General features: G+C 44.7%; 1 long non-coding RNA gene across 1 annotated transcript in view; it reads right to left on the reverse strand.

Annotated features, from left to right (window-relative positions):
* LOC110580536 overlaps positions 1 to 14184 on the reverse strand; it is a 49893-nt gene extending 35709 nt beyond the window's left edge. Inside the window, exon 1 of the long non-coding RNA XR_002480352.1 lies at positions 14090 to 14184. This is a non-coding gene — a long non-coding RNA (uncharacterized LOC110580536). The remainder of the gene's footprint in view (positions 1 to 14089) is intronic.
* Positions 14185 to 14399: the final 215 nt, after the last annotated feature.

The raw sequence follows: 14399 nt of genomic DNA on the forward strand, positions 1-14399 counted from the left end.
TCAGCGAACGCCGGGAACTCGAGAGGAGCAGCGTCTCTCTCCCCGAGGGCGTTTCGTCGGAAATGTCTGGAAATAAGTGTCTGACGGAGAAACCGCAGGACCCTACAGAGGTTCCCCGTCCCCCTCCCATTGGCAGGGCCTCTCCCGCTGGAGTCAGGCCTACCCCGACTATCTCAGCCTCGGCCTGAGGCCAAAGGAAGTGAAACCCGAGGCTCTCTGGCCCCGGGGGCCGGGAGCCGCGACTGCGCTCTCAAGGCGGTGTCCTGGGACACAAAGAGGGGCGAGGGCGGGCAGCAAGGGCGCAGTCCCTATTTCTCCCTTTCCCCGCGCGTCTGCCTCAGGGTTAACCCAAGGCGAGTAGTAACTGGCGATCGGCCTGTGCTCTCAAACCAGCCTCTCCAGCGTAAAAAAGGCGACCCTCAGCCCCACCAGGGCAGGGCGCGCGCGTCCTCAGGCTGACACCTCCTGCCTGGGGTCGGACCGGACCTGGGTCCAGGGTCACTCGGCCCCTGCGCTCCGCGCTTGGGGACAGGTGTGCCGGAAGGCGTCGGGCCAACGGCAACAGAGTCGCGCCTGGCGTCACCCACGGACGGTTCCCGTAGTTGCCCGCGGGTCACGTGCCCCGGATGCGCGGCCCAGAACAGCCCGCTGACATGCCCCTTCGTCCAGCGGCGCGGAGGGGTGTGGTAGGAGCCTAAATCCGGATCTTGAACGCCTAGAGGGGACGAGATCGCCCCTCCCCCCACCCTGGGCGACCAGCAGGCTTCTTCAAACAGCTGTCGGGTCCCTCGGCGTTTGCGTTGGGATGGGGGAGGGGAATCCAGGAAGAAGGTACGTTAAGTCTGGGCAAAAGGCGACAGAGAGGGGGTGGAAGAGACGGAGGTCTCGTAGCGACCACCTGCAACCTGCTCCAAAGGTGAATGGCTCCAAGAGTGTTAAGAAATGGACTGGCACGGGCGCCTGGGTGGCTCAGTTGGTTAAGCGACTGCCTTCGGCTCAGGTTATGATCCTGGAGTCCCGGGATCGAGTCCCACATCGGGCTCCCTGCTCAGCAGGGAGTCTGCTTCTCCCTCTGACCCTCCTCCCTCTCATGCTCTCTGTCTCTCATTGTCTCTCTCGCAAATAAATAAAATCTTAAAAAAAAAAAAAGAAAGAAATGGACTGGCAGAAGAGCACTGCTTAGAAATCCAAATTTCCCTACCATACTGCTGCCTGGAGTAGTAGTCCTTTTGCTGAACAGTAAAACTAATTTAGCTTCCTTTCTCCTCCCTCTTCCCCCATAGGGAAAACTCAGTGTCTTCTTCACATCTTAACCCAGTTGTTCTGACCTAAAATTAAAACACATCCCTTAACAAGTGTTCACAGACAAGGGTGACTGTAGAAATTCTGCCTAGAAATAATGTTCTTTACAGTGAGGCTATGAACTATACAAGTTGCTTTTCTGGTATTTCCTTCTGGAACGAGATGAAAATTCCTAATAAAAGCCAAGAGTGACAGTAAGTATTACTAGCATGCTGTTCAGAGTAAGGGGGAACAAAAAAGAAACTTCAATTCCCCCAAGTTTTTCATTTTCTGTTAACTTTAAACACCTTGGCATTTTATCAGTAATTTAACATAAAGATTGTTAATTGACACTAAATGTTAATAGTTCACTTTGTCTTAACGATCAGTTAAGTTTATTTTCCTTAAAACAGGCATTTCCTTAAGCTTATTTTTAAAATCTGAATTTCTTTTCAAAACACCACACTGCCTGCCCACCCTGACTTTTATCTAAAAAAACAAATACTATGCATATTACAGTCATGAGAGATTATATGCACATTAACACTTTATTATACGTTTTCAAATATCTGAATTAGAGTTTAGGTTCAATATTTTCTTCTAAGGTAGGAGGGTTGTCATAAAATTGACTAACAAATAATAGTTACATATAGATAGCTAGTAGTTTTTCTGGAATTAAGTACATTTTCAGTGAAATAAGCCTAAACTGATGAGGTTGCTTGGTGGCAGTGAAGCTGTGCAGGGAAAGAGACCGCATTGTTGCTGCAGGTAATTTTCACCCTGAACTCAGTATGTTTGTTTTTAAAATTTGCAATACTTGTCCTATAGTTGCCAAGACTTCCATCTCTGCTATGGATATGAATGTGTAGAGGGTCTGTGGTTCTGAAGCAGCAAAGGACTATGTGTTGCAAATGGCTCCAATCTAGGGTTTAGGAAAAACTTGGATGCCTGCAGTTCTATGGCTCAGAGCCCCAGCCAACATGAGCCCCAAAGGTAAGCTCTGCAGGGTCTTCTACTCCGCTGTGGACAGCAACATTCCTGGTGGAGGCCTGTGCGTTAGACAGTACCCCTGGGCACAGGAGGAAAGAGTGGGAAATGTCCCACCTGTAGTAGTAACCGCCTCATCCTCCTGGACAATGAAAGGAGCAAACATTACACATTTATTTCTCCCACATAAAATCAGTTGTTTTTTTTAAAATTTCATTTTATGAAAACAACATAGAAAAATTCAATACAAAATGGGTCTCAAACTAAAATACACAGAAATCAGGAAATTGTTTTTTGAATTGAGTGTAAATTGTTTCATATACAACACATGCCAGAATTTCCTTGTGGCAAGCAAATTCATTGAAGACTGCAGATCTACAGTGTAATCACAATACAGTGTGGCAACTACAAGCGTGACTTCCCTTTCTTTTAGTCTTAATTGCAATACTACAGCAAATCTGGTTTCAGATCAGGCAAAATGTGATCTACCTGTAAATCCTATACAGTCTATGCCTGCCTATGTGCAACCTAGCCTACAAGATTACGTTTCTACAATTAAAGGGAAATGTTAAAAGAAAATCTTTTGATGGCGGTTTTTCGATCTTCTTCTGGCCAGAGACTTGGGTGAGCTATTTTTCTACTTCTGTCAGTGTTCCCAAGCCTCACTGGGGCCAGGAAGTTAACACAAGTTAGGTCTAAGATGCTAGTAGACTTTCTGCGTGGGACCAGCCTAAAGACCACATTTCCAATTTTCAAACTAATACCCATACATTCCTGCTGCAGTGAGAGCAGGAGGCATTCAGAAAGAGCAAAAAAATTTCTATGGACTATGGGGATGGAGTGGGTAACATATACAGAAAAGACGGAGTTTTCCCCCCACTATCCCAAGGGGGGAAAAATAACAATAAAGAATCAACACTTAACCTACTACTGGTCTTATTTTCAATGTTTAGAGGGAAACCCCCCACACCAACTTCTCATTCTCAATTCTTGACTTATAGAAAACAGGTCTGAACAGCTCTACACCTATTTTCTGGAGAGCCTGAAGGCTGAAGACATTGTTTAGACAGATTCAGGCATCTTACAACTGTCAGTCCTTTGTGGAACAGGAGATTCCCAACCCTGGAAACAAAATAGAATTGGAGATTCCTGAGCAGGCAGTGGAAACCTCTACACAGAGATCCTGGAGAAGTTGTTTCCAAATTTCCCCAAGAGCTAACTGTCTACAGAACTAAGAGTGTCTGCATTTGAAAAGGGAGGACCTCTTGGGTGCTGAGTGTAAATACATGCATGGGGGTGTGGGGGGAAGCAGATCAGGGCCTGGTTGTATCTTTGGACTGTAACCTATACAGGTGGAATTAGATTGCTAAGAACACTTCCTGGGGGTTCTCTGGTGGGTCTTGGCTATCTTCAGGTACCTTCTGCATGGCTCTGGAATTTCACTTAAAGGCAGGTACTGTGCCTGGCTCTCCAAAGTCACCCTTTTCTATGCGAGAAGAGAAATCTACCAGGGAGGGAGCCAGCCTTTTGATTTTTTAAGCACATGAAAAGTCCCCATCTCCTTGTAGGCCTGAAGAGAAATACAGCAGGGTTGGCATTTCCTACTTTCTGAACACACCACCCACCAACTTACCGAGGGTCTGTAGTGAAGACGGGAAAACAGCAGGTAAAATAAAGGGAAGGGAATTTGAGAAATAAATTTTTAAAATAAAGGGATAGGAAATATGACCTTAGAAGTAGAACAAATAAGGATTATTCTAGCCTCTCCTTCTTACCCTGCTCCTTTCCTCCCCTGCCTCATGAAAATAAGCCACCAGAGTCCTCTAGAAGTCTCTAACTTTCTACTCTTAAACGGCTCCTTTTCCAAGGAGGAATAAGGTCTGTTTTCTGATGTGGGGCCTCAGATGCTCTGTTACTGCAACTTAATTTTGTCATTGCTTCTTTTCAAAGATTATTTGGAATGAATTGTTTCTTTTGTTTACTATCCAACAAACGACCTCCGCTAATCTTATATTTTATCTCCCTAACATATGGAAAAGCTATTTATTCTAGCCAATCACAATAAAGTGAAGAAAACCCCATTTTATGGAAAAATATATATCACCAGTCTGTTGATCATTAAAGATATGATTACCAGTGAAAATCCTCTGAAGGTGGCACATTTATGCTTCTAGGAACAGATGGGGACACGCATTTTCCTTGCAAATACTTTTGAAATTGCTCTACTGGTAGCAGTATAAAAATGATATACAGATGCCAGGGCTGGCATGGCCAGGATGAGCGCGCCAGATTTACACAGTAAAGCCTTCACATGCGGGCTGTCAGTTTTGATTGATCTCTACTATACCTCAGGAACTTGTTGACTAGGTAGGGAAACAGTGCAAATAATTCACTGCAGCAAGTCAGATAATTCACACAACCAATCGGTCTGCTTCACTTTCTGGCTGTGACATATGAGCCTTCGCTACAAAGATGCATCATTTTCCAGCTTGAGCAATATTCAATGTCAGGGAAGAAAAGGTATTAAAGCCACACAAAAGGAGGCAGACTATCGTAGGACCAGAAGTTGTTTTGGTGATGGAAGCCAGATTCAGCTGTAGTCTAGGTCCTACCAGAGTGTTCAAGCCCAATTGTCATTATCATATTGATTAAAAAAAAAAAAAAGTTCATCATAGTGCAATTTTAGGTTTAATGGCAACGGATCGGGAAAGAGCAAAGAATTATCCCACAAAAGCACAACATTCTTACCGCAGGGACGTTTCCCTGTTCCAGTTCGTTGATGGAGTTGATTAAGTTTAAATGAAGCAGACACTGGATAAAAGTAAGGGTATTGACCACTGGGCACTGCGATCCGTGCTTGAAAGGACCTGATACATGCAGAAAAGCAAGATTTGCTAAATGCTCTAATCTTCAATCAAATCTTACATCAATACAGACAAAGTTTGGTAATGAGAGATTCAATGAAGCATGCGGGAGAAAGAATTAATCCTCTTGGTCTAAACTGGCTTCAACTTTGAAGCTTGCTCCGAAGGAAAGACAGTTATCTAAATGCTAAATAAGAAACTTATTGTACTTTTCATGGCATGCTAATCTTTTGTCTATTTCATCTCTATTATGTGTATGCTCGTAGATTGCAGTTGTCATGGTGATTATATCAAGCCACCATGCTCAGAAGATGGTGGTGAGAAGCCAGGCACGGAGATGGAAAAGACCCCCACGCAATCCACAGTATGGGGAGGGAAAAAAAGAGGGAAGAGAAGTAGGCGGGCACCCGACGCTTCCTGGGCTCCTTCCCACCCAGGCCCCTGCCTTGCTCTGGTTTGGGCCAATGAGGCTGGGCCTTTCAGTGCCTCGGCAGACATGGTCCCCCAAGTGAAGCTAGTAGCACTTGGTAATAATGGTAGTCAGGAGGGGATCAGGCTTCCTTCCTACCTCAAACTCCTTTCCCCATAAAGGTTCCCAGCTTTTAGTCTGGAGACTCCTCCCTTTTCTCACAGAGTCCCCTTCTCCCTAGCGCTGCAACCGGGCAGGTGGAGAGGATGATAGGAGAAGGAACACAGAAGGGCAAGGGCTCAGACAGTTGTGTCTCATTCGCTCAGCAAAGCGGTGCCTGGGGGGCAGGAAGGTGAGTGATCAGATTCTGACAGCTGGAGGAATTCCTAGGGAGAGGAGCAATGTGTAGGGAGAGGAATGCAGAGGGAGAGGAGCAATCCACAGAACCCTGGCAGGAGGTGGAACCTATATGGTCACCCGGTCCTGGTGACCAAAGGTGGCCCTGGGCCCTTTATGTGTTTTACAAAAGTTGCCAAATTAAGATGGGATTATAACTGCTCCAGTCCTTGTCGGGGCTGAAAGGCTGGGAGCCTCAAATATGCCCCAGCAGTGCTGATGAAAAGCTTAAAAAGTAATAAAAGGGAGAAAAGAGCAGGAAAGTAACATGTATAACTCTTATTAAAGAGAAGAGCCACGGAGAGGTTGTGAACTTGAATCACTGTTTGAACTTTAATTTGTTCATTAACAGGATTTGCCCCTCACTGCGAATGTTATTACTTCCCTTTGCCGCTCAGCAACAACTCTGGGCATAATGAAAGAGTCTGGCAAAAAGTTAAATGCCTGGTAATTAATTCATTTAATTGAAAAAAAGGGGGAAGAGAGAGAGAAGTCCCATTGCAGGAGCAGAAGGCAAAAGGGCTGGAGGAGGGGGCAAGGCTGAAATCTGCGTGGAGGCCCTCTCCAAGGCTCGATGCCACCCACCAAGGAGGGGAGAATTGGTCTCTGATGAGGCTCTTTTGGCAAAATTAATGACAACAGCACCCTGAATGCCCCTGCCCAATGCAACCCACCCCTAGTTCAAACCCCCTGGCAGTTTTCAGCCAGGAGCTACTTTATTTATTTATTTTTAAAGATTTTATTTATTTATTTGACAGAGACACAGCAAGAGAGGGAACACAAGCAGGGGGAGTGGGAGAGGGAGAAGCAGGCTTCCCGCTGAGCAGGGAGAACGATGTGGGGCTCGATCCCAGGACCCTGGGATCCTGACCTGAGCCAAATCCAGACACTTAATGACTGAGCCACCCAGGCGCCCCCAGGAGCTACTTTAGATGATCTGTTAGGGTGGCATGGACACCAAAAATCCAAAAATAATATATATTCCAAAAACACCTCTCGTTAAAAAGTAGGGAAATGTCTTTTGCTTTCTCTCCTTCCTTCCCTTAGAACAGGTTTCTTTTGTAGTCTTCGGTTTCTAAACTGGAGTGAAAAGGAGTGTCAGGAGCTGGATATAATCTGCATGTTTGCATCTTAATATTAATCAGCCTTATAACATCATACTTTCTTTCCACCCCCAATCCAACAGATAATTTAAATAAACTCAAGAGATGAGAAAAGAAATACACTCCTTGCCCCTGCTCAGAAGCAACAGGACTAAGCCAGCTTGTTTTGCCTCTAACCTCACAGGGCCTATGTTTTCCTTTGTCATTTATCCCCTTCCTGTGTTTGCCAACCACTGTGTACAATTCTCTTGGCATGTGCATCCTCCTTCCAAGGGAAGCAATCCTTGGCTTTAGTTAACTACTATGACACCCCAGACACCCCAGAGCTATTACTACCATGATGCCCCTTGCCCCCCAAATAAGAGAACAGAAAAATTCATGAAATCAATATTAGGTCAGTTATCCTTTTCTGCTTCATATGTTTAAGGCCTACCACTGAACAGTAATAGGTGGTTGCGATTTCTTCATGTTTTAAAAAACTGGTGTCCATATAATGAGTGTGACTTCCTTTAGAAATGCAATTGTCTACCATGTATTCTCCCACTACAAAACTACAATGGGCAGAAAAAAAAAGAGAGATGAGGAGAAAATGAGAGACAATATAAATAAATCCCCTAGTATCCAAAACTATTTACAAGGTTTGTGTCTTTAATTAAATCATTTTAATGACTTAGGAAAGGACAGAATTTTCTCATCCAAATCACAATGTCACCAAATAAAGTCATCAAAATTACCATTTTGCTAGCACCATCCTCCCCATTTAACCCAATGCCACCACAATCCTAACCTCAAACTTCATACAGCTACAAATGATCTGTACTTATGCCTTCCTGGAAACCAGTGAAAGGCACACACTCATCTTCATTAACAGGAAGGGGAAAGGAGCTCTTTTAAAGGGCTATTATTTGAGCTGAAGCAAGTTCTAGGGGTATTTAGCATTAAAGTTACTTCCCACCTTTTACAGTCCCTGAATATTGAGTGAGTTCTATTTTCCAAAGTTATGGAACTATACTAATTTTATTTTGGTCAACTGACATTAAATATTAGGAGTCTACACACAAAACAAAAGAAAACAAAACAAAACAACTCTCTAACTCCACACTGTTTATAGTCCTTAGCTCCTTCTATGGAAGAAACTTTATAAAGACACCACATCGACCAGATCTGATCACCCTTCCACTGTCCCTAATCTATATCCCTGTCACCTTACATGTACAAAGTGAGTTTCTTCCTTCCTCCAAAACAGCTTTCAGAATGCCTTGATATTAACTACCCTAAACCCCTACTTTACTGGAAAGCCCTGGATAGCTCTGATAGCCTCTAACAGCCCCAGCTCCTTAAATTGGCTTTAAGCCTCCTCCCCACTCTCCCTAACTGGACATTTCTGGTTTGTTTCCCACTACTAGCCTACACAAGGCAAGACAGCTCCTCAGACAGACAGCCCTCCAATTGTCCTCTGAAAATACCACACGGATTATCTTTATTTTATTGAACACTTGTGAGGTGCCAGGCATCATGTTAGGCATTGCAAACATCATCTTATTTAATCCCTTCAACTAAATGAGATATGATTATACCCATTTTAAGGTTGTAGAAACTGAGACTAAAGAAGTTAAGACACTTGTCCAAGCAAAATCTCACAGCAGAGATAAGATTCTTATGCTCATCTATCTGGCTCAAAAGCTGGTTTACTTTCCACTCTGGCATATTCCCACCCTTGCTGTAGTGTGTGTTCTGATCACTGCTTCTCAACTGCACCATACATATCTGAATCCCACCCAGACTGTAAATCCCAGAGAGAAATTCCCACCTCTATCTTGAAATCTTTCATCATCATCCTAGTCCTTGGCGGATTATCTGCAGCACTTACATGTCATGCCTATTCTCTGCCCTGTACAGTCTTGTCAGTTTTCTTTTACTCAGTCCCTTCCAACCACAGTGTGATATCCTTGAAAATGGAAATTTCTTTATACTCCTCCCTCACTCTCCAGAGCCTAATGATATAGCTCCCATTTGCTGAGCATACACCTCAGGTACAACAATCCTAAAGTAGATACTATTATTATTGTCATTTTGCAGATAAAGAAACTGAGGCTCAAAGAGATTAAGAAACTTGCCCAAGCCACTCAGCAAGTAAGCAGCAGATGTGATATGCAAACACGGACTGTCTGAATCAAATGCCCCAATATACTATACTGGCTCAAACACACTGTGCCTCACAGAATGTGAATTTATGAAGCATCACTGTGTTGAAGATATTCAACAAGCCTCCAGAAAACATCCCTCTAACCAATGACTTCAGACAAGGGGCACTGTTTCTTACTCTTTAGTAGGGTAGATTCTAAAACTCAGAATGAGTATATACCACCCCATAAGGTCCCAGACCATTCTCCCATCCTTGCTTGGAGCCATCGGCCCATGTTGGTGGGAGCCAATGATGCTGCCTGTATCTGTACTGGTATTTCTGTGAGATAGAGAGGCAAACTGTTCTTTCCCCAGCAGCCTCAGCAACTTTTAAATACACAGAGGAAAGTAGGAAAAAATAAAAGATATGAGTGTTAATTTTTTTAAAATGGCCTGCAAGGGACTGGGGGGAAGTTTTGCTATCTCTGCAGCAAAAATGGGTTGCTGCTGTGGGAAGAATAACAATTGCTTAAAAATGTTCACAGCTGACCAATTAAGCCAATATATGGAACTCCAGCCAGCTTCTGTCCTCCCCTAAGACATGAAGGTAGCAATGGAAATTAATGAAATCTCTAAGAAGAACTTCTGAGAGTACAAGAATCAAGGCCTGGAAGTCTGGCTACTTTTCCCCACATGTAGAGCTTGCGTTCAGTGCCAATGCTGAAGATCTGGACTTGATAGTATTAAGCAAGCTGGCAGGTTTCTTTATATCCAACAGGAAGCATTTTTATTTTATTTTTTTAAGAGTTATTTATTTTAGAGAGAGAAAGAGCGAGAGGGCACACACACAATGAGTGGGGGGAGGGGCAGAGAGAAAGGGAGAGGGAGACAGAACTCAAGCAGATTCCTGCTGAGCACAGAGCCTGATGGGGGGCTTGATGGGGGGCTCAGTGTGGGACTCAATCTCGTGACCCTGAGATCATGACCTGAGACGAAACCAAGAGTCAGACACTTCATCAACTGAGTTACCCAGGCGCCCCTTTCGGAAGCAATTTTTAAAGAATCTCTTGCAGGGATGCCTGGGTGGCTCAGTTGGCTAAGCATCAGACTCTTGATTTTGGCTCAGGTCATGATCTCCAGGGTCATGAGAATGAGCCCCACGCTGGGCTCCACGCTAGGTGTGGTGTCTGCTTAAGATTCTCTCTCCCTCTCTCTCCTCCCCCCTTGTGCGAATGTTTTTTCTCTCTCTCTCAAATCAAGAAATCAATCAATCTCTTGCAGAAGAGAATACTCTGACAACAGAATACTACTTTTTATGAGTCTGAGAAAGGAGGAATAATGACTGTATTATTCACTCATCTCTAGTATCCATGCTAAAATTACTCTATTCTCCCAAGTTCCCAAAGGCAGGTTTCCATCTTCATTTATATTTTGGTTTAAATATCTTTACAGCTCAGGGCCTATGACCCCTACACCTTTACCTACAAAACCTGTGTAGTGGCACACAAAATCCTGTACTTGCACAGTACTTAATAAACCAGTCCTTCCCTTTACTCCATCTCAGATGAGGCTCAAAACTACCTTTTGAAGTAGACCCAATGGGTATTACTACAATATATGTTTTGCCTATAAAGAAACTAAAATTTGCTTCAAGTAACACAATTGGCACATGGTAAACCTGGTCCCCACTCCTGGCCCAGGATTCTTTCTACCACATGATACTTCCCAATACTCAGGGCAATTTCCCACCTTTTCTATATTCTGGGTCCACATGTAAACTTTGTAAATCTAAAACCAAGAGCCTCTCTATGAAAGAGATGGACTTCAAACTATACCAACCACACTTAGTTCTATTACAACTACCTAGGGCCATACTAAGAGCCCCCTACTCCAATCCAGAAGCTGTAAACACTATAGACAAAAATTTAGTAGACTCAAAGAAAGAAATATTTGGATGGTTCTTAAATCTATAGAAGATGAGCAGACATGATAGTTAGACTATCCATTTCAAAAAAAAAAAAAAAAGGTTAACCTCATGTCCCCTGTTTTTCCACAATTGTCATATCGATTGAGAGTATACTAGGTACCTAATACTCCCTTGTACTTATAAAATTTAGGAGCTGTTCTGTCTACCTAATGGACAAACAATCCAGGGTGTACCCAGAAAATATCTGGAATTGGATCTGTCCACCTTGTTCACTGACCTTTTAGTTGGTTATGTAACCCTGGTATCCAGGACCCAGCAGGTCCCTTTCCCCAATTTCTGGGCAATATCTAAGCTCATTAAAGCAGACAAGACTCAAATTTCCAGGCCTTATAAATGGCTGCAATAAGGACATTCTTTTTGTGTCAGCTCAAGCTTGGTTAATCTCCATATCCAATCTAACTCTGGGGTGAAAGAGAAGAATACATTTGTTGCTTTGGGACTGTTTCCCTATTTCTTTATCTGCTGGCTGACCTTCCTTATATAAGTGCACCAGCATTTGCAACATTCAGTTTAAGCAGGAAGGCCCTTTCATCTTTGTCCCCTGGCCTTGATCTCTCATCATTATGGTCTGGATGCCTGCTAATCACTAATGATCCCATGGCCCTTTATATAATACTGAGGTATTAGACCAGAACTGATATAAAAATTCCTACTCAGCTAATTACATTCTTTCTGCTTTTCTTGGTTCTCCATATAGTCTCAGCTGGAGTTGAATCTGAACTATTCCCTCAGATTTTAAATCGTTTGCTGGTGGTTTTTGGAAAGCACTTATAAACTCTTCCCTCAAATGAATTCAACTAATTATAATTCAAAAACCCCATGAACTACCTCTTACCCTCTCCCTCTCTCTCTTTTCCTTGTCTTTCTATTCCCTTTCCCTATTCTGGTCTTGAATATCATAAGAGTTTAAATTCACTGGGTGAGGAGTTTCATGATTCTGTATTTTGATAGTATATTGTTAACTTATAGCAGTATATAGTGGCTCTATGACACATCTACTTTGGGGTCTATGTTCACAACCAACTACTAAAAATGACAAGTGTTTCGACCCAAAGGTTACATTTAACCTACAGTCTAAGGATCACTGAATTTTTTGTTAATGGTAAATGCCTTGCTCACAAAATAGAATACAGGTGAAGTTTGGTTTCTTAACTGAGTATAATTCTTTTATATTTCAAGGAATGTGGAGCACAAATTCTGTAGAACTATATAGAGCAATCCTGATTTTAGCTTATGACATCTTGAATTTTTCCTACCCATTTCCATATTCTAGAACTTAAGAGCTTTTGTAATCATAGCAGCAAAACTGAACTCTCATAAAATCCAGATCAACCAAATTCTCGACAACACAACTTTCTGAATATGACTGTATACAATGTACATTAATGGACAATCAAAGAGAATGTATAGCTCCACTGGAATAAGAGTAGCTGCCAAAGGACAGCTGTAGTAGTCATTAAGACTGGAGTTTTACAGAATGTTTACCTGACTTCCATACCTGAGATAAACTGATCATTTCACACACCCAGCACTTGTGCTAAAAGCATATGGTCTCTCATTAAAGCTAGCAGATGATTTTCTTTCACAACAAAGGTATAAACACAACTAGTTTCCTCACTTTTCCAATTATTCCAGTTTTACAAGATGTTTGGTTTCATAAATAGAGCCTTCTCACTGACTTACTATGGACTATTTGGTAGGACACAGCATCTTTGTTCCTCAGTTTATATAGAATAGGAATAAAACAAAACCCTCCTCCTTCCTAGGAGGACTTCTGTGAGTATATTGATAAATACCTACAAAATGATAAATGCTACTACCTTTCAGCATTTTGAAAGATGTCAACCAAACAAAATATTTTTGGTGTGTGAATTAAAATGCCTCTTACTGATGGTCTCAGATGTTTCCTTGTAAGATAGCGTGTCAAGAACTGGCTTATATATTATCCCTCCTCCAGAACGCACTGACATCGCACTTCATAATAGCTTGGTATGATGATTGCTGTCAAAATCGCCTGCATGGAAACATCCGTGCCCTAGACTGACATAATGTATTAGCGTGACAAAGGACTAAACAACTAAGGACACCGCGCGAAGCCCCGACTTTGAGCACTTGGGATAGAGGGGTATGTTACGTGTGAGCTGAAGGGCCTCAACCTTTCTTACGCTTCAACTTAGGAGGAGAATGAAAGTTGCCTGGGGGTCTCGTGGGCGAGGCGGGGAGACCAGAAAGGCAAGTGCCTGCGACAGAAGTAGGAAAAACTTTTTTTTTCCGAATTCGAATCCCATCCAGGGCTAGGCCTTTGGGTCTCCCTTCTCCATGACCACCACACAACGGCACACACTTTGCTGGGAAATGAAAACAAGACGAGGGTCTGGGGGAGCGACCGGCTCCAGACCCGGCTGAGGGGTGGACAGGGTCCCGTCACCTAGGCTTTCGGGCCGCCGCTCTCGCCGCGTCCCCCAGGGCGCGACCCGCCGCCCTCGCGACCTGGACAACTGGAGATCGGGGCACGGCCTCGCGTCGCCAACAGGCCCGACACGCCCTCTCCTCGGGTTTGCGGTGGGCAAGACTCCCCTCCCACGCCACCCCGAACCTGGGTCTGTCACAAGCCCTCCTCCCGAACTGCGGCGTGAGAAGCAGAGCTACCCGAGCCGCGGGCCCCAACTGCGCACAAAGCCCCCAACGGGGCCGCGGCGACTCCAAGCCTCGCTAATCCCGCGCCGGGAGCTCAGCGAGCAGCGTCCCGCGCTACCACCTCTACCCCCACCCCCGCCCGGGGAAGCCCCGCTGAGAGGAAGCGACGAGCCGGAGGTGAGCCCCTGCGCACGTGAGCATTCCCGCCCCAAGCAGGGCCCTCTGCCCGGCGGGCACTCTCACCTCAAATGAACAGGCGCTGCCACCTGCGGGAGGAGGACAGCGGGTGGGGAATACTCACACTGGGTCGGGCCGCGCAGGGACCTCGTCGGGAAGGACGCACGGGTTCGAGAGCGGAACCTTAGCAGCTTGCGGCCGCACCGCCTTCTCAGAAGGGAGGCCTCTACCGTCCGGCCTCGGATCTGCAGCTGCCGCGCGCGCACGCGCGCGCGCGCCACAGGCAGCGCCGACCCCGCCCCGCCAGCCTCCTACTTCTCTGTGGGCTCCCACCCCTCCTCTCAGCCCGCGGGTGCAATCGGCGCTCTCCCGGAGACATACGCGAAGCGACATGGAACGCCTTCCTCTAAAATGAGCTGTGATATCCTTTTGAT

This window comes from Neomonachus schauinslandi, chromosome 4 (assembly GCF_002201575.2).
Source record: "Neomonachus schauinslandi chromosome 4, ASM220157v2, whole genome shotgun sequence".
NCBI classification, from domain to species: domain Eukaryota; kingdom Metazoa; phylum Chordata; class Mammalia; order Carnivora; family Phocidae; genus Neomonachus; species Neomonachus schauinslandi.